We start from the raw sequence: 26,098 nt of genomic DNA on the forward strand, positions 1-26,098 counted from the left end.
CAATCAAATCTCTGCTGTATCCAAGAGTCAGAAGGGGTGCTCAGCCTATCGTTCCCCCCCACCTCACAACAGTATAATAATGGTGTGTGAAAATGTAGTAGTGAGTTAACAAAAGTTTAGGTTTTCATGCTTTCATTGAAAGCATTTTTTTGGGGGGGGGGGTTGATGAAGGCGTTGTTTGTTCTGTGCAGAAGTAAAAGGATTGTGCTGAAGGCTTTTGGTAGTTCTATAGACTCAGCACTTCCGGACCAATTTCCATCCTTCAGTCACAATGGGATGGTTGGCTGGGGGGCGGAAAGGAAAGGATCGCGTGGCCTGACTTTCCCATCTGCCCTGCGACAGGCACAGAAAATACAGACCAGATTACAGCTCATTATTCCATATTGTTTTTCTTCGGTGGGGAAAACACAACAATGATTTAGCTTCTGTCATGGCCATTGTGCGCTTGTGATTACAGATTCACTGCGCCTTGACGAAAGTTTCTTGAGGTTCTGCACGTCAGAAGCCTGGCTCCTCCCTGCAAAGCACCCAAAATGCTGGCACATTCTTGTATGGCTTTTGTATAGCTGCAATATTTCCTTGATTTCAAAGGAAGTTAAATGAGCTCCATTGTCAGGCAGGGGCGAGAGGCCTAAGAACAAGGCGTCATATTTCACAACAGTGTGATTTATTTCTCCTTGCGCCAGCTTTTAAATGGCAGTCCTTTCCTATTTATAATTCCACTCGCTACTGTGCTAGTAATAGGCTCTCACTGGGACGCCTTTGTTCCAGTCCTTAGCCCAGTAACAACATAGGTAAGTGGCTTGAAATTGTTTCACTCCACTCTGTTGTGGCGCCCCCGTTTACACACACACACACACACACACACACACACACACACACACCACACTTGCTTGCCTGGCTGCAATATAAAGAGCGGTGTGTGAGGGAAGGATGGCATTGGAGCTGTTTGTCAAGTGGCATCACCAATGCTGGGTTTGGGGGCAGAAGTCCAGGGTCTCACTCAGCGGAATGAGCAGGAGGGTCCCCCATTGCAGCAGAGATAGCTTGCCCTATTTTGAAGGCAGCAAAGCAATGCATGCCAGCTTCTAAAGAGTCCAGAGAATCTAAAGTTGCACCACTCTTTGGTGCCATCTTACAACTGTGGGAAGTGTGACATTGACATACGCAAAATAAAAAAATTCCTTCAGTAGCACCTTAAAGACCAACTAAGTTTATATTTTGGTATGAGCTTTCGTGTGCATGCACACTTCTTCAGATACAGGTGTATCTGAAGAAGTGTGCATGCACACGAAAGCTCATACCAAAATATAAACTTAGTTGGTCTTTAAGGTGCTACTGAAGGAATTTTTTTATTTTGCTTCGACTCAGACCAACACGGCTACCTACCTGTAACTATTGACATACGCAGTCTCACATGATTATTCTGCCCATGAGGTTTGTGGTACAGTCGTAGCTTGGCTTCCGAACAGCCTAGTTCTCGGACATTTTGGCTCCTGACCGATCGAAACCCGGAAGCGACTGTTCTAGTTTTTGAATGTTCTTTTGGAAGCCAAATGTCCGACAGGGCTTCCGTGGCTTCTGATTGGCTGCAGGAGCTTCCTGCAGCCAATCAGAAGCCACACTTTGGTTTTCAAAGGCTTTGGAAGTCGAACAGACTTCCGGAATGGATTCTGTTCAACTTCCAAGGTACGGCTGTACTTGCACATACAGTGGTGCCTCGCAAGACGAATTTAATTCGTTCTGCGAGTCAGTTCGTTTTGCGAAAAATTCGTCTTGTGAATCGCGGTTTCCCATAGGAATGCATTGAAATTTATTTTTTTGCCCATAGGAACGCATTAACTAAATTTCAATGCATTGCTATGGAAAACCATGATTCGCAAGATGAATTTTTCGCAAAACGAATTCGTCTTGCAAGTCACCCATCAGATCGCAAGACACATTCGTCTTGCGAAAAAGTCATCTTGCAGGGCATTCGTCTTGTGAGGTACCACTGTACACCTCAGCGGTATGGGACTGCAATCTTGTTTAAGCGGTTCTCGTGCTATCACACATGTTTGTGAAGAGGTGAATAACTTATTTGTGCTCTTGGTCACTCCTCTCTTTTCCATATTATGTAAAGGAGGGTTGAGGTTCCCTGGCAGAACATCTGCCTTGCATGCAGAACGCCCCAGGTTCAATCCCTGGCATCTCCAGATAAAGATGGGAATGTCTCCTGCCAGAAATTCTGAAAAGCTACTTTTGCTCTGACCAGGGCCGGATTTAGGTTTGATGAGGCCCTAAACTACTGAAGGTAATGGGGCCCATTATACATCCAGCTGTCCATCGTCAACAACAAATTGCTGCTGTTTTTTGTGTTGAATATATGCTGTATGGTAATTTATGGACCTAGTAGGTATCTAAAGCCATTTGCACATAACAAAATATGTATTTTATAAAAGTAATTGATATAGAAATGAGCAAACCATGATATTTTAGGGAGCAGGCTAGCAAGCAGGGCCTATTACTTACAACATAGGAGCTTACGCAACACAAAACACTGTTGCTGCACGGGTTTTATTTGTTTTTTATCTTCTATTTTGGAGATGTACATCCAGGTTCCCCCCCCCCCTTTAATTTTATTTGGGGCCCCCAAGAGAGTGGGGCCCTAAGCTATAGCTTGTTTCGCTTATACATTAAGCTAAAATGATTCATTTTAAGGTGACTTCCTGTGTTAAGTTTATGCAAGGAGGGATGAAGGTGATGGGTGACAGACTATTAAGGATAGCTTTCCTGATGGTGAGGTATTTTTCACCCATTTTGTTCTGTCTCCTCCTGTCTTTTAAATTAAAGAAACTTGATAACTTGTCTTCACCTTAGGCTTCAAAGCCTTTTTAAAACAGTGAACAGAATTGAAGCATCTGTCTCTTTTGTTAATGATCAGGTTTGCGGATCCCTGGCGATGTGAGCACTTTAATAAATAGCGATAGGAAGATGAAGTAGGACAACAGAGTATAGATTCACGAATAGATGGATTAATTGTTTTGCTTGCAGGGCTTTTTGTATTTTTTTTTAAAGTCTAAACATGTGCTTCCTTTTTTTCATTTGCTTCATTCACAGTATAAACTGCTCTCGATTGATGTAAGAATTGGTGCATCCTTTCTGCACCTTGTCATTGCACATTAAATAAAAATATAAATGTTGTTGTTGTTTAGTCATTTGGTCATGTCCAACTCTTCATGATGAATATAAATCTATAAATATAAATATAAATAATATAAATATGTGAAGGGTGTGTGCATATGGGTCTTCTGTTTTAAAAGAGGAGCCAGAAAAGGCATGCTAGTGATCCAACCCTTAGCGCATTTACCGGGGGGGGGGGCAAGTAGGATTTTGATGGGACTTACTTTAAGTAAATACGATCAGTTGAAAAGGGCATTTTCTTCCTTGGTGTTAATTGAAATAGCAAGCCATGCAGCAACCTGATTTGTTGTGACAGAAGATGATATCCTTTTTGGAATGGAATTCTTGTATCTTGGGGGCCAGACTGAGACAAATCAAATGGATAAAGTATCCAAATGTTCAGAACACAGGGCAGTGGGCTCGAGTGCCTTCCAAATCACATTATCTTCTCCCATGTTACCTTCCAGGTGCCCTGTCTCTCACAGCCTGTTGCAGTCTAAACCCAACTTCTCCAGCCTGGTGCTCGGGACTACATCCACCCTAGCCAGCGTGGGCCAATCCTTGCCATGTAATTGTTATAATAATTTAAGGTCTCAAATATATTAATTACTGGTAAATGTTCATAAATTTACAAGGCAAACACATACATAAGTACAATATACCTGTATACCTGAAGGAGCGTCTCCTCCCCCATCGTTCTGCCCAGACACTGAGGTCCAGCGCCGAGGGCCTTCTGGCGGTTCCCTTGCTACGAGAAGCCAAGTTACAGGGAACCAGGCAGAGGGCCTTCTCAGTAGTGGCACCCACCCTGTGGAATGCCATCCCACTAGAGGTCAAAGAGAACAACAACTACCAGACCTTTAGAAGGCATCTCAAGGCAGCCCTGTTCAGGGAAGCTTTTAATGTTTGATGGATTCTGTATTTTAATATTTTGTTGGAAGCCGCCCATTATTATTATTATTATTATTATTATTATTATTATTACAATCATACCTCGGGTTGAGTACGCTGTGGGTTGCGTACTTTCAGGATGCGTACTCTGCAGACCCGGAAGTGTTTACTTCCGGGTTCCGTCGCACATGCATGCGCAGAAGCATTCTGCACGCTTCACGCATACACAGAAGCGCTCTATCAGCGCTTCACGCATGCACTAAAAGCGCCGCTCAGGTTAAGTACTTTTCGGGGTGCAAACGGCACCCCGGAACGGATTGGGTACTTAACCCGAGTCTGAAATAGTACAGGAGAGCAATCCTGAAACCATTTTGACTCTCCCAAATTGACCTCAAATGTTTATCTGCAAGGAGGAAGGAAATGGGAAAGCCTCCCTATTGTCTTTTGCTTACCTGACTTTAGGGCATCTTTATGTATGAATTGGGTGAGCCTGTGACCAGGGCCGTCTTAAGCATGTCGGGTGCCCTGGTGCCATGGTGCGGAGATCACTCCGGCACCCCCTGCCCCATTTCTCGCCGCGGCTGGTGGGCGGGCGCGGCGCGCGGCGCCCCCTGGCGGCCCGGCGCCCTGCGCCACCCAGCCTTCCCTTAGAGCCGGCCCTCCCTGTGACCTGGATTCAGGAATTAAGTATTTACTATCACAAAAGAATGGCCAGGCTGCCCACGTAAGCAATCACTGGCCATTGTCAGGTATCCTGGCAGACAGGATTTCTGCTGTAGCCCGCCTCCTTCTGTGATGTATGTATGATGTGCTGGGAAGTGGTCTTGAGCTACGGGGTGGCAATTTCAACAGTCTATATAAGGCTTGCACACCATTGTTCTGGGTTCCTCCTCCCTCCTGCATGTGGTAAGTGAGGACCCTGATGCAACTGTTTAATAAAGATCAGGCTTACTAGCTGCTTTGCTTCTCAATATTCTCTGGTTGGCCTCTGTTATTTTCTCCTACTGATAGGGAACCCAGTTAAGGACTCTATATGGGCTCTTGGATACCCCGTAAGGGAAAAGGAGCAGATTTTGTTTGCATCACAATATATTTCAATGATCATTTTAGAAACGAAACAAGGGAACTGCAAATGCATTACCTGCACCCAGGATGTGGGTTTTTGTTTGCTCACCACAGAAGTTGGCTTTCTTTGGATGAAGATTTCATACAGCTTCATCATGCTCAATGGAGAAGCCATGGCTCTGATGCATCTGTGCACACAGAAGGCCCCTGGTTCAGCGATTGCCACCTCCAGTTAAAGGGATCTCAGGGAACAGCAGAGCAAGACCTCTCCTCCCTTACAGAGGGGAGGCTTTGCGGGCAGGACCCGTTTCCTGCGCCTGCAGGGGGTGTGTTCAGTCCCCTGCATCAGCCCCTCCCCACCACTGCATCATACCCCTCAACCGGCCAATAGGACTCACTGGGGGGTGGAGTCTGGCTCCGTTTAGAGGCTGCAGCGGTGGGAAACCTTTCTCTTTGCTTCCTGCCTGCATCGGATCACCTGCCCTCTCTCCCTATAGGCATTGAATCATAGAATCATAGAATCATAGAAACATAGAGTTGGAAGAGACCACAAGGGCCATCCAGTCCAACCCCCCGCCAAGCAGGAAACACCATCAAAGCATTCCCGACAGATGGCTGTCAAGCCTCTGCTTAAAGACCTCCAAAGAAGGAGACTCCACCACACTCCTTGGTAGCAAATTCCACTGCCGAACAGCTCTTACTGTCAGGAAGTTCTTCCTAATGTTTAGGTGGAATCTTCTTTCTTGTAGTTTGAATCCGTTGCTCCGTGTCCGCTTCTCTGGAGCAGCAGAAAACAACCTTTCTCCCTCCTCTATATTGCTTTACTTTGACCTTGCTGTGGACTTCAGTTGGTCGCCTTGGTTGCCCAAGGGGCCCGGTAGGAGTTTTTTTTTTATCCATTTGGCAAATTGGCACCGGCCTTTTGGTTTTTTCGCCTACCTCATAGCAATTTGTCACAACTTTTGATATTGGCGGTTAGGCATTGGATTAATCAATATGTGATGTATCTGTGTTGTGTGTCGGATGTCAGGTTAAGGCCATCAGCTACCTCCTAGGGGTATCCCAATAAGGGGATCGGGCGGTCGTGGATCCCGTCCGATGCCCTACTTGGGTTAGGGCCATGGCATGACCCCCAGTGACATCAGGGGAAGCTTCCAGTTGTATTTGCATCAACCAGCTCCTCCCACTGTTCATTAACCTTTAAGTGTCTCCATACCAGCAGGGTGGAGTCACATGTTGCATTCCCGTTCAGTGCCTAAGCCAATACCACTCACATGCTATAACCAATAAAGTTGTGGCCTTAATTTACGCATTACCCTATAACCACGTGTCCTTGTGTCTTATTTACTCCACGCAGGTGACGGGTTATCAACACACAACTACTCACTCAGAGGACACAGTATCGGGCTAGTTGAACACATGGTCTGACATGGCAGAAGGCAGGGAGCCCAGCAGTAGCCACAGCCAGAGTTAATGACAGGTGGAGCCAAACCCAAGGAGAGGCAGAGTGAAATGATTCTAGTTTCCTCTCCATCCTTCTCCCTGCTCAGCAACATTGAGACTCAGGCGAGGGCGGAGGATTCTGGCAGGCATTGGACTAGCATGAAAATGAATATATTGGTGAAATAACATACAGACGTGCATTATATATGAGAACATTGCTTGCCAAAATTTGCATCTCAGTCAAGACAGCATACAAGAATGTGTTTCTTAGGAGAAATTTGCACTAAAATGCTAACATTTTCATGAATACACACACACACACACACACACACACACTCCAATTGCTGCAGAAATGCAGAACCAAATTTAAGATTGGGAAAACGAGAAGCTGGTAATCAAAACAGACAGCTCCTCCTTCCACGCCTACTCTCAGATCCAGACTTCTGGCTATAGTGACATTAGTTTAGTTCTCACTTGTAACAAAGTGTTCCCTGTGGAGGTATTTCCTTATAAAGGGAGTGAGAGAGATTTGAGCCAGTTACTTATCAGATGACAGAACTCAGCCCAGCTAGGGCTCTTTGTCTAATGGCAGAAAGGCTATTCTCCCTCCGCGACGCCAATCACCCACTCCAGAAAGGACAGGATGGTTACCTGGGGGGAACAAAGGCCAGTCCCTCTGGCACAGAGGGGTATGCGTTTATCCCAGAGGTGTTTAGGACAAGAGATTGTAGTGCACTTTATATAATTCACTCTCACGCGTACTCTTTGAAATGCCAAGAGAACATCTTTTGTCACCAGCTTTCCCCCCTTTGACACATTGTTCTTTTCCGGAGTCTTTCTTCTAAAATTATCTTGTAAGGTGACATGGAAAAAGATGTGCCCCTCATATCTAATGGATGCCAGTTCAGGTTTTAAAGAGCGTTCCCCCCCTCTCCCGGCCCCATCATGGCATATAGATGCAGAGTCTGATTCCAGCAATTAACTCTTGAACGTAATGGGAAGAGATGTGAATGCCCCATTCTTGTAACCTGCTATTTCGCTCTGCTAATTTATATTCTTTCTTTGTTTGCATATTCATTATGAAAGCATCTGGTGAAGTTTTTGTTGTTTGTTGGGTGGCCTTTTTGTGTGTGTGTGTGTCTTTTGAATAATAAGAAAAGACAGAAATCAAATTCAGCAGAATGCAAATTAAAAGCGACAAATGGGATTTGGCATGAAAAGGAAGGAATTAAGGGGATGTTGTTTTGCCCTCCCTGTACTTTTTTCTTTTCTTTTTTTTAAGTGATACATCAGTTTGTGCAAGTCAGAATTAGTCAGTGCAGAGACTTGGTTGTGAAGGTCATCTCACAGAGAATGAAGAGAAAGGACCATACGAATTCACACTTAAATGACTGGGTTTATGCAGGTTCTCATATTAAAATACACCCCCACCCCCATAAAAGTTTATGAAACAGACACTTCTTCAGGAGTTTTGAATGGGGAGCATCAGCTGAGTCTACAAAACTGCCTTATTTCCCTTAGGAAACCAGGAAGGTGCTTTATGCCAGCACTGTCTTATCTGGGTTTTTAGCATATCATTGATTTTAGTTCATTTTTTTTGAACGTTTTAAATATTTGTTTGTAGCTGATAGTTTTATTATTTTGGTAATAATTATAATTATAATATTTTATTATCTATATGCCACCCATCTGACTGGTAAATCGCTTTGAAGTCCTATTACAATCAAGGGCTTCCTTCACGATCGATCCGAAAGCTGCAGTTAGCGCAGAGTGCTGCTGCAAGATCGCCGACAGGAGTGAGGCCTTGTCAACATATAATACCTGAGCGCAGAGATCTGCACCGGTTGCTGATTTCCAACTGTCCAAGGTGTTACTATGAGTACCGCACTTTTCCGTCTATAAGATGCCCCATGTATAAGTTGACTCCTATTTTGTGAGATTCACATTTCAGAAGATGGGGGGAAATGGCTCAGAGTTGTTGAACTTTATTTTGCGAAGGATTGCCCAGGGTTGTTGAGCTTTTTTGTGTGGAGGATTGCCCAGAGTTTTGCGGGGGATTGACCTGAGTTTTACAGCTTTTTGGGGGGGGGGTTGCCAAAAATCGCTCACCTGCAGCACTGACAATAACAGTCGCTGGCAGCTGATAATCGAACGCCCACTTGCCACAGTGACCCATCCACCTTATTCACTATCCATGTATGAGACAAGGCACGTTTTTGAACATTATTTTAGAGTGAAAATAACCTCATCTGATACACGGAAAAGTATGGTATAGAAGAACTTGGGACCAGTTTACCTAGGAGATTTCCTTACCTAACATGTGCCTACTCAACCACTTCAACTGGTAGAAGTGGCACTACTGCAGGTGCCACACAATACCAATTCTGCATTTGTAAGAACTCAACCTCTTAGCATGGCAGAGCCTCCCTTTTCGACCTCTCTGCCTATTGAGACCACACAGGCAACTTCACTGTGCTCATTTTGGCACCAGCTAAAAACAACCCTCTTTGTACACACCTTTCCTGATGCTTAGAATGTTGAGGTAATCTTAATCTGTTTTAGCATTCAAACATTTGAATGTTATAGAGTTGTAATTTTTTTCTTGATGCTACTCTTTTTATCTTTTGTAAACCGCTTGGAGGGTTGTTGTTGTTGTTTACAATCAAAGCGGTGTATAAATGTCACGAAATAAATAAATCCAGCAAGCAAGCAAGATATAAATATTCTTTTTTTTTAAAAAATGATTAGACTATCCATCTAATTTAGTTCTCAGCCACACTTCCCTTTGTCCCATGATTTCATCTGGGTCTGTGATTTCCCATGATTTCTAGGGAATGATTTCCCATGATTTCTAGGGAAGGATCCCTAGATCCCTTGATATGAGTGCAGTACCACTGGGCTACAGCCCTCAAATTCTGTGAACTCAGTTTATTATTATCAATACCACTAGCTTTGATATATTAATCACCTTCTAAACCGCCACCTCAAGGCAATTTAAATATAAAATAGTTTCAAGCAAAAAACAGCAAATATATTTAAAAACAGACCAAAACATTGACAAGTGGGACACTCTTGGTATAGACCCATTCATCAGGCTGGGAAAACCTCTTAGAACAGTAATGTTCTCAATTGTTTCCAGAAAGTGCTGATAGTGGTCACCTGTTGTATCCTTCATTCAGGCTTTATTGGCATAATTTAGACAATAAAAATCATAAAAGAGAGAAAAAGACCCATCCATAAAACGTTGGTAATCCAGACAAATTGAATACTTAAAACATATAAAAGACTCAGTATCCACCATTCAGTAAAATTAAGTAGTTTTAAATTTGACTTTAAGAATCTCAACTAAATATCCTGAAACAATCTCAGTAGTTTCGAGAATATCACCTCTCAGCAGATTTTTAATTACAGATTTTTTTTTTACAAATAGATGCTTTAACCCTCAAAGGAGTCACCAGTAGGTCTCTCCAAAGAGCATCGAAGAGAGAGCAGTCCAAATTTATTTGGTATATTATATGTGGTGTATTAGATGCCAACTTCTAAAGATGATTGCGGGGATCCGACATGACATCATGAAATCATGGGTGTGATGTCATGGGGATCAGAGGGGCGGAGCTGAACGCCCTCTGAACATTGAGGGGCCCCGGCCCTCTCAAAAAACCCAATGCTTCTTTGGCTCCTAGGAGCCAGCACCTATGTTCTCCCTGTTTCTTAACCTTGCAACACCACTGATGGCATGCGTGACAACTTATCGCGCATTCACCAAGTTCCCAATTGACAACATGCTAAGTGTAACCTGCAAGCTGGACCTGGAAATACTGTATGGCACCATCCAGCCATTCCTCAGCTCCCTTCACCTCTGTAAACTGGGCTCTCTGTGGTTGTTGCTTCAAACAAGCCCAAGGAAACCTTATTACTTCAGCCGGTGTTTGGAGAAAGGGTGGATCTTCAGAGTTCAATTACAATCCCTAGCAGTTTAAATGATAGTTGCTGCGCCATAATCTAAAATAAATTGCTTTTCACAAGAAGCCATGTAAGCTTTTGCACTGTGATGCCAAAGAGGCTGCTGCTTTTTATCTCATCTGAAATTCAAACATCACCGACGGCCTTGCCTTTGAACTTGCCTCCTTACCTCAAAGAGAATTAGCCTCTTCGTTGGGGTTTATGCACTCTTTTTATACCTGGCGTTTACATTGAAGAAAACAATATTCTCCGAGCGTTTGATTTCTTCCCCTCCCCTCTCCTAATATGCCCGTTTCTGCTTTCCCTTGGTCCTTACAGCTCTTGACAAATTCTACAGCAGGATTTTCTATCTGCCCCCAGCAAATAAGTTATTTCTTATCTGTGCCACTCAGGGCCATGCAACTAGGAAAAGTCCATCCCAAATCCTAATTGAACCTCTCCAGCTTACATCACTCCAAATTACCCCAAGGGAAAGGCACGACGAACAGTGTATTTTTGCATTCAGGAAAAAGCAACAACTGCAACCCAGAGGTACTACAACCCACCTGAGACTGCCCTTCTACCAGGATGCAGGCTGGAGATGCCATATATGAATGCTCTACCTGTAAAAACACATCCCTTCATGTAAACACTGGGTGATATCCTATGCTCTGGTTCCAGTAGTACAAGGATTTGTGCTTGTGCAGTGGGACCTCCTGCCCTGCCTCCCCCACGCATCCTGTGACCAGATCTGCCCCAGAGGGTCCGGTGAGCCCCAGAACAGATTTAGGGAGCACACGGAGGGAGGAGAGGAGGTGGTGGACTCTCCTTCCTTGGAAGTTTTTAAACAGAGATTAGATGGCCATCTGCCATGAATGTGATAGCTGAGAGTCCTGCATTGCAGGGGGTTGGACTGGATGACCCATGGGTCCCTTCCAACTCTAAGACTCTATGATTCATTGTACGGCAAAACTGCTAGCACATTCGCAGAGCTAAGCAGGGTCTGGTATGGTTTCAAATTGGGTGGGGACAGCGTGTTGAGATTCCTGCATTGCAGGGGGTAGGACTAGATGACCCTCAGGGCCCCTTCCAACTCTGTGATTCTACAATTTTATTCATTGTCTTACATTTATGTGCACTTTGGATGAGGGCAGTATATAAATTAAATAAGTTAACAGATAAAACAAAACCCAAGGCACAGAGGCGCAGCAAGCCCAGGTGGCACCCGGTGTGGAATTTTTTTTGTCAAACCCCCCCCCCCCACGTGAAAAGTGAAAAACATGAATTGCAAAAAAACTAGAGCTTACAGAACAAAACCGACTTCAGATATGAAATCAGCATTGAAAGAACATATAAGAACAGTTGAAAAATCTCCTGCAACAGAAAAAAATAAAAAAGTTCCCTAGTGGGGGGCACCGAGTGTCACCCCCCTCCATGGTGGCACCATCGCCCCCCCTTGCTATGCCACTGCCAAGGCAGTGTTCTGGGTTGTTACCCATCCAGGTACTAACCAGACCCAGACCTGCTTAGCTTCAACAAGCTGGCGGCTTCATCTGCCTTAAAATCATACCCCTGAGCTCTGGGATGCCTGCCTGTTCCAATGCATTACTGTGCTCTCTTCTGGACTGTGTGCCTCATCTCTCAACGTGTAGCTGCTGCGCCACCCTGGAGCCCTTTTTGCATAGCATGACCTATAAAAATTCAAAGCAATATTTTGCCCAGGACACCAGAATACCTTGATCACTGCTTGGCATAGAGAATCTTGGTGCTTCGTAGCTTAAGCCTGACCTGACTGTGACTCCCAGTCCCTTCTTCCCCACCCCCCGCTGCTCCCCGCCCCCAGTCCCCTGCAACCTGCTTCCTTCAAAGACTTTCTATCTCCACAAGCCTCATTGTAAGGAGATAGACTTCTACCAGCAGAATATTCAAAGAACTGGTGCTTTTATCTCCGTGCTTGGCATACACTCAGAAGATCAATATATTGGAGTGTGTGTATGTATATTTAAAATCACCAAGGTGAAGAAATGGATTTGTTTTAAGATGAGACGGGTCGCTTGCTCTTCGTTCTCCCTTCAAGCTGATCGCTCACTCCTGCCTTCATTTCGCTCTCTTTTCTTTCCCCCCTTTCTCCCTTTGGCAGGAGGGGTTGAGATGCTGGCTGCCCTTTCCGGAGCTGCCAGTAAGTCTTTTCAGCTAGCACAGTTGGCTTGCTCAAGGAGAAGCTGGATGCTTTACCACTCTGCCTAATTTAAATTATGCTTCCAATTTTCCTTGTCTGTGAGGTCTCGGCATGTTGACAGGTGAAATTAAATGCTGCAATTTAGTGGAGAGGGGATAAAAAAGAGAGAGAGAAAGAAATAATGTGTAGCGTGACCCTGTTCTGATGCAAATTCATGCAGAGATAGTTAAGACGGAGCACACGCAGTTGAGTCAAAGAAACACTCTCATCCTTTACTGATTTATCCAATAACATGAGATAGTTTCTGGAGGAGTGGGTGGGTGGCTTCACCCACATCACACATGTATGTGTATGAGAGAAATGCTGGAACCTGTCCTTAGCTAGATGTCCATTCAGAAAACACACACACACACACACACACACACAGAGTGAATGCCGAACTTTAGCCCCTTTTAGTAAGAACAACAACAACAACTTATTCATACCCCCCCCCAAAAAAAATCTGGCTGGGTTTCCCCAGCCACTCTGGGCAGCTCCCAACAGAATATTATACAATAAAACATCAAACATTAAAAGCTTCCCTAAACGGGCTGCCTTCAGATGTCTTCTAAAAGTCAGGTAGTTGTTTATTTCCTTGGCATTTGATGGGAGGGCATTCCACAGGGCAGGCGCCACTACAGAGAAGGCCCTCTGCCTGGTTCCCTGTAACCTCACTTCTTGCAGTGAGGGAAATGCCAGAAGGCCGTCGGTGCTGGACCTCAGTGTCTGGGCTGAACGATGGGGGTGGAAGCACTCCTTCAGGTATACTGGTAAAGGTAAAGGTAAAGGGACCCCTGATCATTAGGTCCAGTCGTGACCGACTCTGGGGTTGCGCGCTCATCTCACATTATTGGCCGAGGGAGCCGGCATATAGCTTCCAGGTCATGTGGCCAGCATGACAAAGCCGCTTCTGGCAAACCAGAGCAGCACATGGAAACGCCGTTTACCTTCCCGCTGTAGCGGTTCCTATTTATCTACTTGCATTTTGACGTGCTTTCAAACTGCTAGGTTGGCAGGAGCTGGGACCAAGCAACGGGAGCTCACCCCGTCACAGGGATTCGAACCGCCGACCTTCTGATCAGCAAGCCCTAGGCTCTGTGGTTTAACCCACGGCGCCACCTGGGCAGTGCCAACACTTTGAATTGTGCTCAGAAACGTACTGGGGAGCCAATGTAGGTCTTTCAGAACCAGTGTTATATGGTCCCAGTCACCAGTCTAGCTGCCGCATTCTGGATTAGTTGTAGTTTCCGGGTCACCTTCAAAGGTAACTCCACCTAGAGTGCATTGCAGGAGTCCAAGCTTTTAGGTTTTTGCCAGATGAAAGTGTGTAGAGGAACAGGGGTTGGTGGCACAAGGCCCATTCTAGTGCCTCCCCGCAAACCTACTGGAACGTCTTGTCGGGCCTTCATAGAATCATAGAGTTGGAAGGGACCCTGAGGATCACCTTAGTCCAAGCCCCTGCAATGCAGGAATATGCAGGTGTCACTCACATACGGGGATCGAACCCGCAACCTTGGTGTCATCAGCACCACACTATAACGAACTGTGCTACTGAAATATACTCGGAGTCAAGAGTGAATTTCATGCTCTTTATTCAGCTCATAGTCATCAAGGAGGAGAAGAGAAGACGAATGGCTCTTTTCCCCAAACCATCTGCTTATATACATTATTTACACAATGGGCCTTGCGTGATTGGCTACTTCAGGGCTACACCTGTGGGCCAATTATATTGTGGATTGACTTCTGCCTGCAGCCTGATTGGCTGCTCCTACAGGCCAATCAGGTAGCAGATTCACTTCTGCCAGCCGCCTGATTGGCTGCTCCAGCAGGCCAATCAGGTTGCGGATTCACTTCCACCTGGAGTTGGATTGGGTAGCTCCCGCTGATTCTGAATCCTATTGTTCTAGGATTCAGCTCAGTACATAACACCCCTCCCCTCTAAGTTCCAGTCCTGCCCGGGAAGTTGCATTCGTAGTCCCCAAGGTCTGCTGGCCGCCTCCGTGTGCGTTGTGGCCTGGGGTGTTCCTTGGTCAGGGGTTCTGGTTCTGGCTCGTGTTCCGAGGCTGCTGGCTGTGCCGGGGCTGTCTGGTCTGGCGCCACTGAACCACTAGGTTGTAGCTCTGGTTCCGGTGTCCTTCCAGCCTCGGGGCGCCCCTCTGTGCCTACTGCTTCTGCTTCCCCTGCCCACCCCTCTCGCTCAACAGGCCTCACTGCCCTGCTGTCCCCTTGGGACCCCTCTGTCCCGCTCTCCTCCCGGGTTCCTCCTGGGAATCGTCGCCGTAGCTGGTCGCAGTGGCGGCGCCAACATTGCCCCCCTTCCGTTAGTACCTCGTATGACACGGGACCGGTCACCTTGGTGACTGTGGCGGGTACCCATGCTGGGCCTGCCCCAAAATTCTTTGCATACACTGGGTCCTGGGCCACAAATGTCCGGGGGTTCCTGCCTTTCCCCACCACTACCTCATCCTGAGCTCTGTCGGGGTGAAGTCGGTCCAGTCTAGTTGCAAGGCGCCGGCCCATTAGTAATTCAGCTGGGCTCCGGCCCGTCGTTGTGCTTGGGGTGCTGTGCTGTGCTAGAAGAAATGCAGCAAGGCGGTATTCCCAGTCCCCTTGTGTCATGCGGCGGAGGCTGTCCTTGGTGGTCCGCACCATGCGCTCCGCTTGGCCATTGGTGGCAGGGTGGAATGGTGCTGAGCGGATGTGGCGGATGGCGTTCTGCGCTGTGAAGGTCTGGAACTCCTCTGACGTGAATGCGGTTCCATTGTCCGAGACGAGGGTGTCAGGGAGCCTGTGGGTCGCAAACAGCTTACGTAGTACCCGGATGGCTGCCGCCGTAGAAGTGGATGGTACCAGTGCGACCTCCAGCCATTTGGTGTAGGAATCCACCACTATGAAGAATGTTTTTCCCTGGAAGGGGCCAGCAAAGTCCACGTGCAAGCGTGACCATGGATGTCGGGCGGACTCCCAGGGCTGGACTGGGGCCCTTGGGGGATCCGGGCGGGATTCTTGGCAGGTCTGGCAGTGTTGGACCCAGGCCTCTATCTCTCTGTCAATCCCCGGCCACCACACATAACTCCTGGCAAGGGCCTTCATCCTCACTACCCCTGGGTGTGTCTCGTGTAGGGCTGTGAGGACCCTTTTGCGGAGGGGCTGGGGAACAACAACCCTGCTTCCCCATAACAGGCACCCCTTGTGGGCCGACAGTTCATGTTTGCGGTTTGTGTAGCCAGCGAATTCTGGCCCGGGGCTGCTGCTGGGCCATCCTCGCCACACCCAGTCCAGGACCCGGGAGATGACCCTATCTTTTGTGGAATGGTGCGCAACTTCTTGTGCCTGAATGGGTCGGTCGGGAAGCAGCTCCAGGGTCATAACCTCTTGCGCAGGCGCTGGGTCGGGGCCTGTTTCTGGTAGTGGTAGCCTGCTGAGGGCGTCTGCGTGGCCCATCGCCTTCCCAGGGCGGTGGATTAGTGCATACTGGTAGCCGGCAAGGAAAATTGACCACCTGAGGACACGTGGAGACAACACTTGGGGGGTCTGCTTCTCAGGGGCAAACAGGCCAAGCAACGGCTTGTGGTCAGTCACTATGGTAAAGGGCCGCCCGTACAAGAAATCATGGAATTTTTTTACGCCCTTCACGATTGCCAGACCCTCCTTGTCAATCTGTGAGTAGTTTCGTTCGGCTGCAGCAAGCGTCTGGGAGAAGTATGCCACCGGCACCTCTCTTCCATCCGGGAGTTGGTGTCCCAGGACAGCGCCGATGCCATAGGGAGAGGCGTCGCATGCCAGCACCACTGGCAGCCTCTCGTCGAAGTGTGCTAAGACCGAGTTCGAGACGAGCAAGTCCTTGACTGCCTGGAATGCGGCCCTTTGTCGCTGGCCCCACACCCAAGGGGCCCTTTTATCTAGGAGTCTGTGTAGGGGCTCCGCTACCGCTGCCTTATGGGGAAGGAAGGCATGGTAAAAGTTCAATAGTCCCAAGAATGACTGAAGTTCGGGCTTGCTCTTGGGCACTGGGGCCTCACAAATGGCCCGTACCTTGTCACCGGTTGGATGGACCCCTTCTGCGTCCACCTTAAATCCCAGAAAGTCCACCTGCGGCACTCCCAGTAAACACTTTTCCCGCTTCACCTTGAGGCCCGCCGCCTGGAAACGGTGCAGGACGGAGCGGAGGCGGTCCTCAAATTCCTCTGGTGTGGGCCCGGCGATCAGTACATCATCGAAGAAGGGGGTGACGCCAGGAATCCCTTTAAGGAGAGAGTCCATTAGATTCTGGAATATGCCTGGTGCCACGCTAACGCCAAATTGCAGCCGCTTTACTCTGAATGCCCCTCTGTGCGTCACAATCGTCTGAGCCTCTGCTGTGGCTTCGTCCACAGGCAACTGTTGATACGCTTGGGCCAAGTCCAGTTTGCCAAAGATTTTTGACCCAGCCAGGGTGGCGAGGACATGGCTGACCACTGGCACTGGGTATGCATGGGCCGTGAGAGCCTTGTTTATGGTGCATTTGTAGTCTGCACAGATGCGGACCGAACCGTTAGGCTTGACGGGTGTGACAACTGGAGTTTCCCAGGGGGCGTTGGGCACCGGCTCCAGCACTCCTTGCTCCACGAGCCGGTCCAATTCCTCGTCTATGCGGGGTTTCAGGGCGAACGGGACCCGGCGGGCCTTGTGCCTGATGGGCCGTACAGCGGGGTCTAGCTGTAGGGCAATGGGGGGTCCTGTATATCGTCCCAATGCCCCACCGAAAACCCCTGGAAACTCTTTGCATATGGCGTCCACGTCCACTTGTAAGCTAGTGCGGTTCACCCCGGTAACGGCTAGCCCCAGAGGTCCAAACCATGCCAGTCCCAGTAAGCTAACGTAGGGGCCCTTAACTACCAGCAAGTCCAATTGTTGCTTTCGCCCTCGATATTGCACCCTGAAGGTCCCCACCCCCATAGTAGGGACCTTACGTTTCTGGAAGTCCCGGAGGGTGAATGGGGCCGGCCTTAGTTTGGGACCCCCATTAGGGCACAGTTCCCTTAATGTTCGGGCCGAGATTATGGATAGAGTTGAACCCGTGTCCAGCTCCATGCGGCATGGGGCTCCCTCTATCTGTACCTCTATATAAATTTTCTCTGTGCTGGGATGGGGCAACTGGAATACCTGGTAGTCCGTGATCTCCGTCGAGTTGCCTTGGTGCATGGTGCCGTGTGACCTGGGGCTCCTGGGTCGGTCATCTGATGCTTGTCGACGGGTGAGTCGAGCCCGACACACCCGGGCGATGTGTCCCAATTTTCTGCACTGCCTGCACTCTGCGTTGCGGAAACGACAGGTCCTCCTCTCGTGGTTCTCCCCGCAGCTTGCACAGTTCCCTCCTTCTCGTCGAGGCTGCTGTGGTGTGTGTGCTGCTTGAGTGCGCCGCTGTACTCGGTGTACTTCCTCCCTGTCAGATTCGGATTCGTCGGTGAGGTCTTCGTGGTAGACCCTCGGTTGGGATGGCGGGGCCGGTCGTGCCTCTTGCGTTGACCTCTCGGCGGCTTCGGTTGCCAGGGCTTCCTCCAGAGCAATCTGGAACGTGAGGTCTTTTTTGGCGTAGAGGCGTCGTTGCAACATCTCGTCCCTCAGGCCACCGACGAGGCGGTCACGAAGCATGTTCTCCAATTCTGAGAAGTTGCATAACCGGGCGGCTTGGCGGAGGGAGGTCACAAACCCAGTTATGGTTTCCCCCGGGGCTTGCCGCTTTGCGTAGAAGGCATTTCGGCAAGCTACCACCGAGGGCTGTGGTGAGAAGTGCTCCTTCAGCCGTTCCATTATTGTTTTGTAAGAGACGGTAGCGACATCTCTAGGTGCAAGGAGAGCCCGGGCGATTTCAAAGTCTCCTCTCCACAGACGCTGAAGAATGTCGCCCTCTTCATGGCATCGTTGGTGACTTCTTTCGCTTGCAGGAGGAAGTTGAAACGGGCGGCGTACCCTTCCCAGTCTCCTGATGCTGGTTTGAATGGCGAGAAGCTGCTGTCGGTTGCCATTCTGGGTTCCTTGGGTCCTGGAGCTGAAGCCTGGATGCACGGTGCGATGCAGCGGTGCAGCAGGTGGCGGTGCTGCGGTGCAGTGCGTGGTGGCGGTCAGCTCAGCAGGATCCCACCTTCGTCGCCAGTGAAATATACTCGGAGTCAAGAGTGAATTTCATGCTCTTTATTCAGCTCATAGTCATCAAGGAGGAGAAGAGAAGACGAATGGCTCTTTTCCCCAAACCATCTGCTTATATACATTATTTACACAATGGGCCTTGCGTGATTGGCTACTTCAGGGCTACACCTGGGGGCCAATTATATTGTGGATTGACTTCTGCCTGCAGCCTGATTGGCTGCTCCTACAGGCCAATCAGGTAGCAGATTCACTTCTGCCAGCCGCCTGATTGGCTGCTCCAGCAGGCCAATCAGGTTGCGGATTCACTTCCACCTGGAGTTGGATTGGGTAGCTCCCGCTGATTCTGAATCCTATTGTTCTAGGATTCAGCTCAGTACATAACAGCTACCAAGGCCTCATGCACTGGGTATGAAGTCCTAAAGGTGACTTCTATGGGTATTCATCTCAGAAAGCCTGTTAGAAGCCTGATCACAGGGCTTATCCACACTTCCTCTTGTTCTGCCGGCTCCTCCTGGGGGAAACCACTCTTCAGCACTCAATCGGATCAAACACCAATCAGGTTTTCCTGGGGTTGCCATTTGTTCCGATTTCGAGATAAAGAATGGATTTACCTTGGGAAAGGAACAGGGTAAGGGGAAAACTGTTTGGACCCGTGTTTTCTAGCCATGGGACAAAGCGGAAGTCTGGATAAGCCCTTGGTGCAGAAACATCTGAGAGGAGCCCATTTGTGGGCATGGTTTGCAAGCACATCCTGCCTCTCTTCACCCTTTAAACCTTGTTTGTTCAGGTGAACATTTTCTGATTCATGCAGTTAAATGATGGATTCCCACATTTCCTCTCCCCTGCAAAACAAACTTTTTGTACTCAATTGTGACAGTCAATACCAGCTACCAGCTTGGTGCAAGTAAGTTAGATGAGGGCAAACGTTGCCTAAGAGCAAATCTCACAGTTTAGCTACGAATAAATACGTCCTTTTGTCTTTCCTGAATCTTCCAACATACAGCTTTATTGGCTGTGCATAAGTTCCAGTATTACAAGAGATGGAGAAGAACCTCTCTCTATCCGTAATGCATTTGTTAGTCTTGAAGATAGCACAGAACTTCTTTGGGGGGTACCTTGCTTCCTGTGGCCTTTTCTAGGAAAAGGGGATCCTGTTTTGGAAACTGCACCAGGGCTCACAATCTAGCCTTGCTGGTGGGCTCTGGAACAAAACAGCATGTAGAGCGCATCAGTTAGGGAAGGCTACATTAGTATTTACTGGGGGGGGGGAAGCATTTTGTACTGTGCACTCGGTTGCAAAATTTGGATGCTGGTACACCATCTGACAAGGCAGAATGGCTCAAAATATGGGGAAGAAAAGACATGCACATTTAAGATGTTGGTTTTTTAAATTACTCAGAAATCAATCACTGTTTCTGGGAAAAGGAACAAGTGCAGTGGCTTTGAGTTAAGTGCTGAAGGGAATGTCTGGTTGGTGGTGGAATTGCTCTCAGCTGAAATTGTGAAAAGTGAATGAATGGCATGAGAACATTCTGCACACTGGAAGAGCTGAAATGCCAGCAACTCTTGGTGCAGTCATGATGGATAGCTCCTGTGGGGTTCAGCCTCTTGTTTAAGCCAGCATCCTGTTTTAGCCATTGCCAGTAAGTAAATTCATCACGGGCTGTGCAAGTGACCCCCCAAATGAGGTTATCCTGTCATGAAAAGAAGACAGCATATTTTTAATGAGTATACCGAACACGCCCTTTAGTAGTAATCATTGGAAAAGAAACCAGAGGAATGCAAACCCAAAGAGATGTGGCAAAGTGGCATTCCTCTCTTCAAATGAAATTAAAACTGAGCTTGTTGTGGTCACGATCCTGAAGTGCATGAATTTCCATGGTCTGCTGCAGAAAGAGGAAGATGTATGGTACCTTTCTTCAGATCGATAATGTCTGTTCCAACGTTGAATATAGGAAAACTCTTTTACCTGCTAATATTTCTGTTTGTGACTGAAATATGTAAGTGTCAAGTTTAGGATCCAGTGTCAAGTTTAGGATCCAGAGGATAACATTGACTATCTACTTATCATTGGGCTGAATGGATTTCAAACATACTGTCACATTGTCTGTGTGTCGATCAGCAGGGAATCACCTCAGGCCGAATGGCTTCTACCAGGACTACCCCTTTAAAGAGGGGCCCCAATCCACCTGTGCAAGTGCTGATGGGGAAGGGAGCAGCTGCTACTCCTCATGCATAATGAAAGATGCCTGGTGTTCAAGAGCTGAACTCAGAGGGAGAAGGGAGACTGGCCTGCTTGAGAAGGAAAGAGGGGAGCCTAGGCCTGGGGAACCCATCTCCCTCCCTTAGTTAGAGGACCAACTAAGACCACAGGGGTAAATTGGCTACAGTAATCTATGCCCTAGTAGCCTCAGGGTTGGATTATTGCAATACGCTTTACATGAGCGACTTTTGATACTGGTTTGGAAGCTTCAATTAGTGCAGAATGTGACTGCCTTGACTGTTGACAGGTTTGAGGCAAACAGACCATATAACGTTAACTCTGTCCCAACTACACTGGCTGCCCAAATGCTTCCAAGCCCAAATCAACATGCTGGTTTTGGCCCTTAAAGCTCTTAGTGGCTTTGGGGCTTCCATATCTTCTGGAGTGCTTCTCCCAATACGAATCTACCTAGACTCTTAGATCTTCATCTGAGGCCCTTCTCCGGGTTCCTGCTTGAGGCCTGGAGGGTGGTAAGAAGCAAGACGGCCTTTTCTGTTGTGGTTTCCTGTCTGTGGAATGGTCTCCCCAACAAAGTTCGCCTGGTGCCTTTGTTGACAGCTTTCTTGGTGCCAGGTAAGGACTTACCTTTCCTCCAGACTTCTGATAGGCTAAGATGTTATTGTTTAAACAAACAAACAAATTCTTCCAGTAGCATCTTAGAGACCAACTAAGTTTGTCATAGGTATGGGCTTTCGTGTGCATGAACACTTCTTCAGATACACTGAAACAGAAGTCACCAGACCCTATGTATAGTCAGAGGGTGGTGGGAATGGGTGATTGGCTGATAGGAGAGGTAAACCTGTTGATGACTGTTAACGACTGTTAATGACTGCAATTGGACTTGCAGGAAAAAAGCAAGGGGTGAGGTGCTAAAGAAAGTTTTATCATGTATGTTGTTGTTTAGTCGTTTAGTCGTGTCCGACTCTTCGTGACCCCATGGACCATAGCACGCCAGGCACTCCTGTCTTGCACTGCCTCCCGCAGTTTGGTCAAACTCATGTTCGTAGCTTCGAGAACACTGTCCAACCATCTTGTCCTCTGTCGTCCCCTTCTCCTAGTGCCCTCAATCTTTCCCAACATCAGGGTCTTTTCCAAGGATTCTTCTCTTCTCATGAGGTGGCTGGTTCCTCTGCCCTTTCGAAATCCAGCTTGCACTTCTGGGAGTTCTCGGTCCACATACTGCCTAAGCCTGCCTTGTAGAATTTTAAGCATAACCTTGCTAGCGTGTGAAATGAGCGCAATTGTGCGGTAGTTGCAGCATTCTTTGGCACTGCCCTTCTTTGGAATTGGGATGTAGACTGATCTTCTCCAATCCTCTGGCCATTGCTGAGTTTTCCAAACTTGCTGGCATATTGGGTGTAGCACCTTAACAGCATCATCTTTTAAAATTTTAAACAGTTCAGCTGGAATATCATCACTTCCACTGGCCTTGTTATTAGCAATGCTTTCTAAGGCCCATTTGACTTCACTCTCCAAGATGTCTGGCTCAAGGTCAGCAACCACACTACCTGAGGTGTACGGGACCTCCATATCTTTCTGGTATAATTTATCATGTATAATGAGATAAGAATCCAGTGTCCTTATTCAGACCAGGTCTCTCCATAGTTTTAAGCTTGGTAATGAGTTGCAATTCAGCAACTTCTCTTTCCAGTCTGTTTCTGAAATTTTTCTGTAATAAAACAGCTGCTTTGAGATCTTGTATAGAATGTCCTGGGAGACTGAAGTGTTCTCCTACTGGTTTCTCTGTCTTGTGATTCCTGATGTCAGATTTATGTCCATTTATCCTTTGGCGTAGGGTTTGGCCTGATTGTCCAATATAGAGAGCTGAAGGGCACTGTTGGCATTTGATGGCATACACAATGTTAGAAGATGAGCAATTAAATAGTCCTGAGATGGTATGTTGGATGTTGTTGGGGCCAGTAATGGTGTTGTCCGGGTGTATGTGGCAGCAAAGTTGGCATCTGGGTTTATTACCAGTGTCCATGTAAAGTCTGGTGGTGGTATTATTGTGGGTGAGGAGTTGTTTAAGATTGGGTGGCTGTCTGTAGGCAACTAATGTTATTGTTTGTTATTGGTGTGCTGCTAAAACTTCCTTACGGGGTGCTATGGGGTTGGTGGGTGTTGCTTTGCTCTTGGGACTCAACCAAATATCTGGTGCTTGTGAGAGATGCCACTGGAAAGTACTGAGACATGAAGAAGAACAAGGTGCGGCCACTCTGATAGCTCATGGGACTGTGTTGCCTGTGCTAAGGGCAAACAGGTCAGTAAATCTGGAGTCACTGCATTTTTCCTGTCTTTTCTTCAACTGGGGCTCATGGTTGAGCACATCCTCCCATGGAATACAGGGCATTCAATGTGCTGCTCCCCCAGGACGATCTCACAATGTGTCTGTCAGCCAAGGGAAGTAGGCCAACATGTTATTCACAAGAGGACTGCAGGGTGAGAGGCAGGGAAGGCCGGCAGGTTGGCATGCCTGGGTGTGAAGGGAATTCAGCAGCAGGGCTGATAAGACTAATAAATCGGCATGGAAAGGCTCACAGGACTTGCGACTTTTTGCTTTGGTATAAAAATATGTGGAGTTTACCCTTAGCTGGAAAACAACAACAACAACAACAACTCATAAAGGACATGTTGCCGAAAGCACAGAGGATCCTGAAAAATTCTATGCTGTTTGTTGGGATTTTATCTTGTATACAACCAATATAGACACACAGGGCTCTCTCTCTCCACGGTACAATGTGAAATTCAGCTTTCCTAATGGTTTCAAGTACTCTCTTTATCTGATTTAAATCTCTTGCAGATACAGTGCTTGTGTGTGTGTGTGTGTTATACTTCTATTGTTTCGTTGGGTTGATTTGATTTACGTCAATAAAAATGAAATCTGCGGAGATCGTTTGTGGGATTAAGAAGGGGAATAGGGACAAGCAGGATCGGTAAGGACAAAAGCAGGTCTGTTGGCCACACATCGTAAGTTTACATTGTACAGAGAAGGAAGGAAAAGCTGGTATAAGAACATGAAAGAGCAGTAGGAGTCAAGGCAGAGCAAGGAAAATACCTGTGCAGTGCAATGGACATTGGGTCAGCCTCCAGAGATAATCTACCTCCCCATAGACTGGTCACAATAGATCAGCTTCGTTACCTTCTCTTTGCCCAACTGTATCTTGTGCTGGGAAGGGTGGGAAGGGCTTTAAAAAAAACTTAAGAAAGCAACCACCGTCATCAATGACATCTGAGGCACTGCTTTTTAGAAAGAGAACGTAGTCATTCTGCCATTCATGATTAGCGTTGGGTTTTGTCCAATAATCTCTACCCATTGAAAAATGAAAAAAGGAATCTGGCTCCAACTTGTCGCAGGACAGAGGGCTTAATAACATTTGCTTCCATTAATTACCCGGGCAGCAAAGCCAGAAGTCAAGTTCAGCTGAACTCCCCCTTATTGTTGGGAAAAGGGAGGAGATGAAATTAATGTACTCCTTGTGGGCTTTGAATGAGAATAAGGAAACAAATCCAGGAAGTCACTAGAAGAACTTAGGTGATCTCCCACCAGTCTTTTAACTTTGTTAGGTTTTTAATAGGTAGGATCCAGGAATAGGTGTGCCTTACTTTGCAGCATCTTCATTACCCCTTTAAGGAGACAGATATATAAGAGGCTTATTTATATTGCTAGCTCTTAGAAAGAACAGAAGAGACTATGATCTTATATCTGGTGATTATATATAGTCCCCTCCCCCTAAAATAAAAATAAAAGAGTGTTTCACCTGCCAGCTGGCCCCTTGCAGTTAAGGTTACATTTTTGAAGGGGGAAAACAATCTACCGTGTCTATTTATAAAAGCTCCAGGCAGCTCACGAAATAGAAATATATCACAATATAAATTTTATAGCAGTTGCTAAAGCAAAAATAGAGACAATAAAATCACCACAATTAATTAATGGAGTAAAGCAGTTAAAGTCATTCTTTATGCTGCTAAAATATCTCTAAAAAGCACAGTGGAAGCACACTGCTGTCCATGCGCTAGTAAGCTCCTGGTTGGGTTACTACAATGTGCTTTGTGTGGGGCTGCCCTTGAGGCTGACCCACAAGCTGCAGCTAGGGCAGAATGTGGCAGTTCAACTGCTCACTGGGGCAGGATACCACCCCCATATTACACCACTGCTGAAAGAATTGCACTGGTTGCCAATTCGTGACTGGGCCAAGTTCAGGGTTGTAGTAGCGGTATACAAAGCCCTGTATAGATTTGGACCGGGATACATACCTAAACGTTCACTGTGCTCTGCAAATGCCACATCACTATGTGTCCAATTCTCTATGGTGTAAGAATCAGGTCTTTTGTGCGGTGGCACCTCTCATTGCATCCTAGACGGGTGTCATCTCCACTGTCCTTTCAGCATCTGCTAAAGATGCCCCTCTTTCAACAAACCATCCAAGTGGGGATTTCTATCTCACTCAGTATCTGAATTTATTTGCATTTGCTTTCCCTTGTTTTTTTCAGATGCAATTGCTTTGTATATATAGGTATTGTATTGCGAAATCACTTTGATGTGTTAATATCATTAATAATGATGATATTAATCATGAAATTGATTGAGTTTCCTTCAGAAACCAGGAGGACTCCGTCTCAGACAGGTGTTCATTGGCCGAGAATTGCAGGGGCCCGAGGGCACAATGGTCAAGGCTGTGCTATGCTTCTCCCCATGATTCGGTTTCCTACATTAAAGGATACTGGGTGGGACATGTTCTGCACTGGGAATTGCAAGATAAATATGCTACAGCGTATAGGCCTCTACCTTGGCCAGGATCCTTCTCGGAGCTGGAGATGCAAAGGCAGATGGGGCTCTTTCCTATACCTTTAACAGTTGCGTTGAAGAGAGAATTTCAACGGATGTTGCTTTCCTCACCAAATAGCAAACATGCGCTGGATTATGGAGAAAGCTAGAGAGTTCCAGAAAAACGTCTACTTCTGCTTCATTGACTATGAAAAAGCCT

The 26,098-nt window shown here is 47.1% G+C and overlaps 1 protein-coding gene across 12 annotated transcripts in view; it reads left to right on the forward strand.

The window, feature by feature from the left end:
* FHIT (fragile histidine triad diadenosine triphosphatase) overlaps positions 1–26,098 on the forward strand; it is a 1,052,598-nt gene that overhangs the window by 318,058 nt on the left and 708,442 nt on the right. The window contains exon 1 of one of the 12 annotated variants that reach the window (XM_060271294.2): positions 734–794. The exons of the other annotated variants lie outside the window; for them this stretch is intronic. The gene's annotated coding sequence lies outside the window, so the exon portion shown is untranslated. Of the gene's footprint in view, positions 1–733; positions 795–26,098 lie in introns of those variants that run through there. 12 annotated transcript variants of the gene reach the window in all.

The sequence above is a fragment of the Zootoca vivipara genome, chromosome 2 (assembly GCF_965207765.1).
Source record: "Zootoca vivipara chromosome 2, rZooViv2.hap1.1, whole genome shotgun sequence".
In the NCBI taxonomy this organism is placed as follows: Eukaryota; Metazoa; Chordata; class Lepidosauria; order Squamata; family Lacertidae; genus Zootoca; species Zootoca vivipara.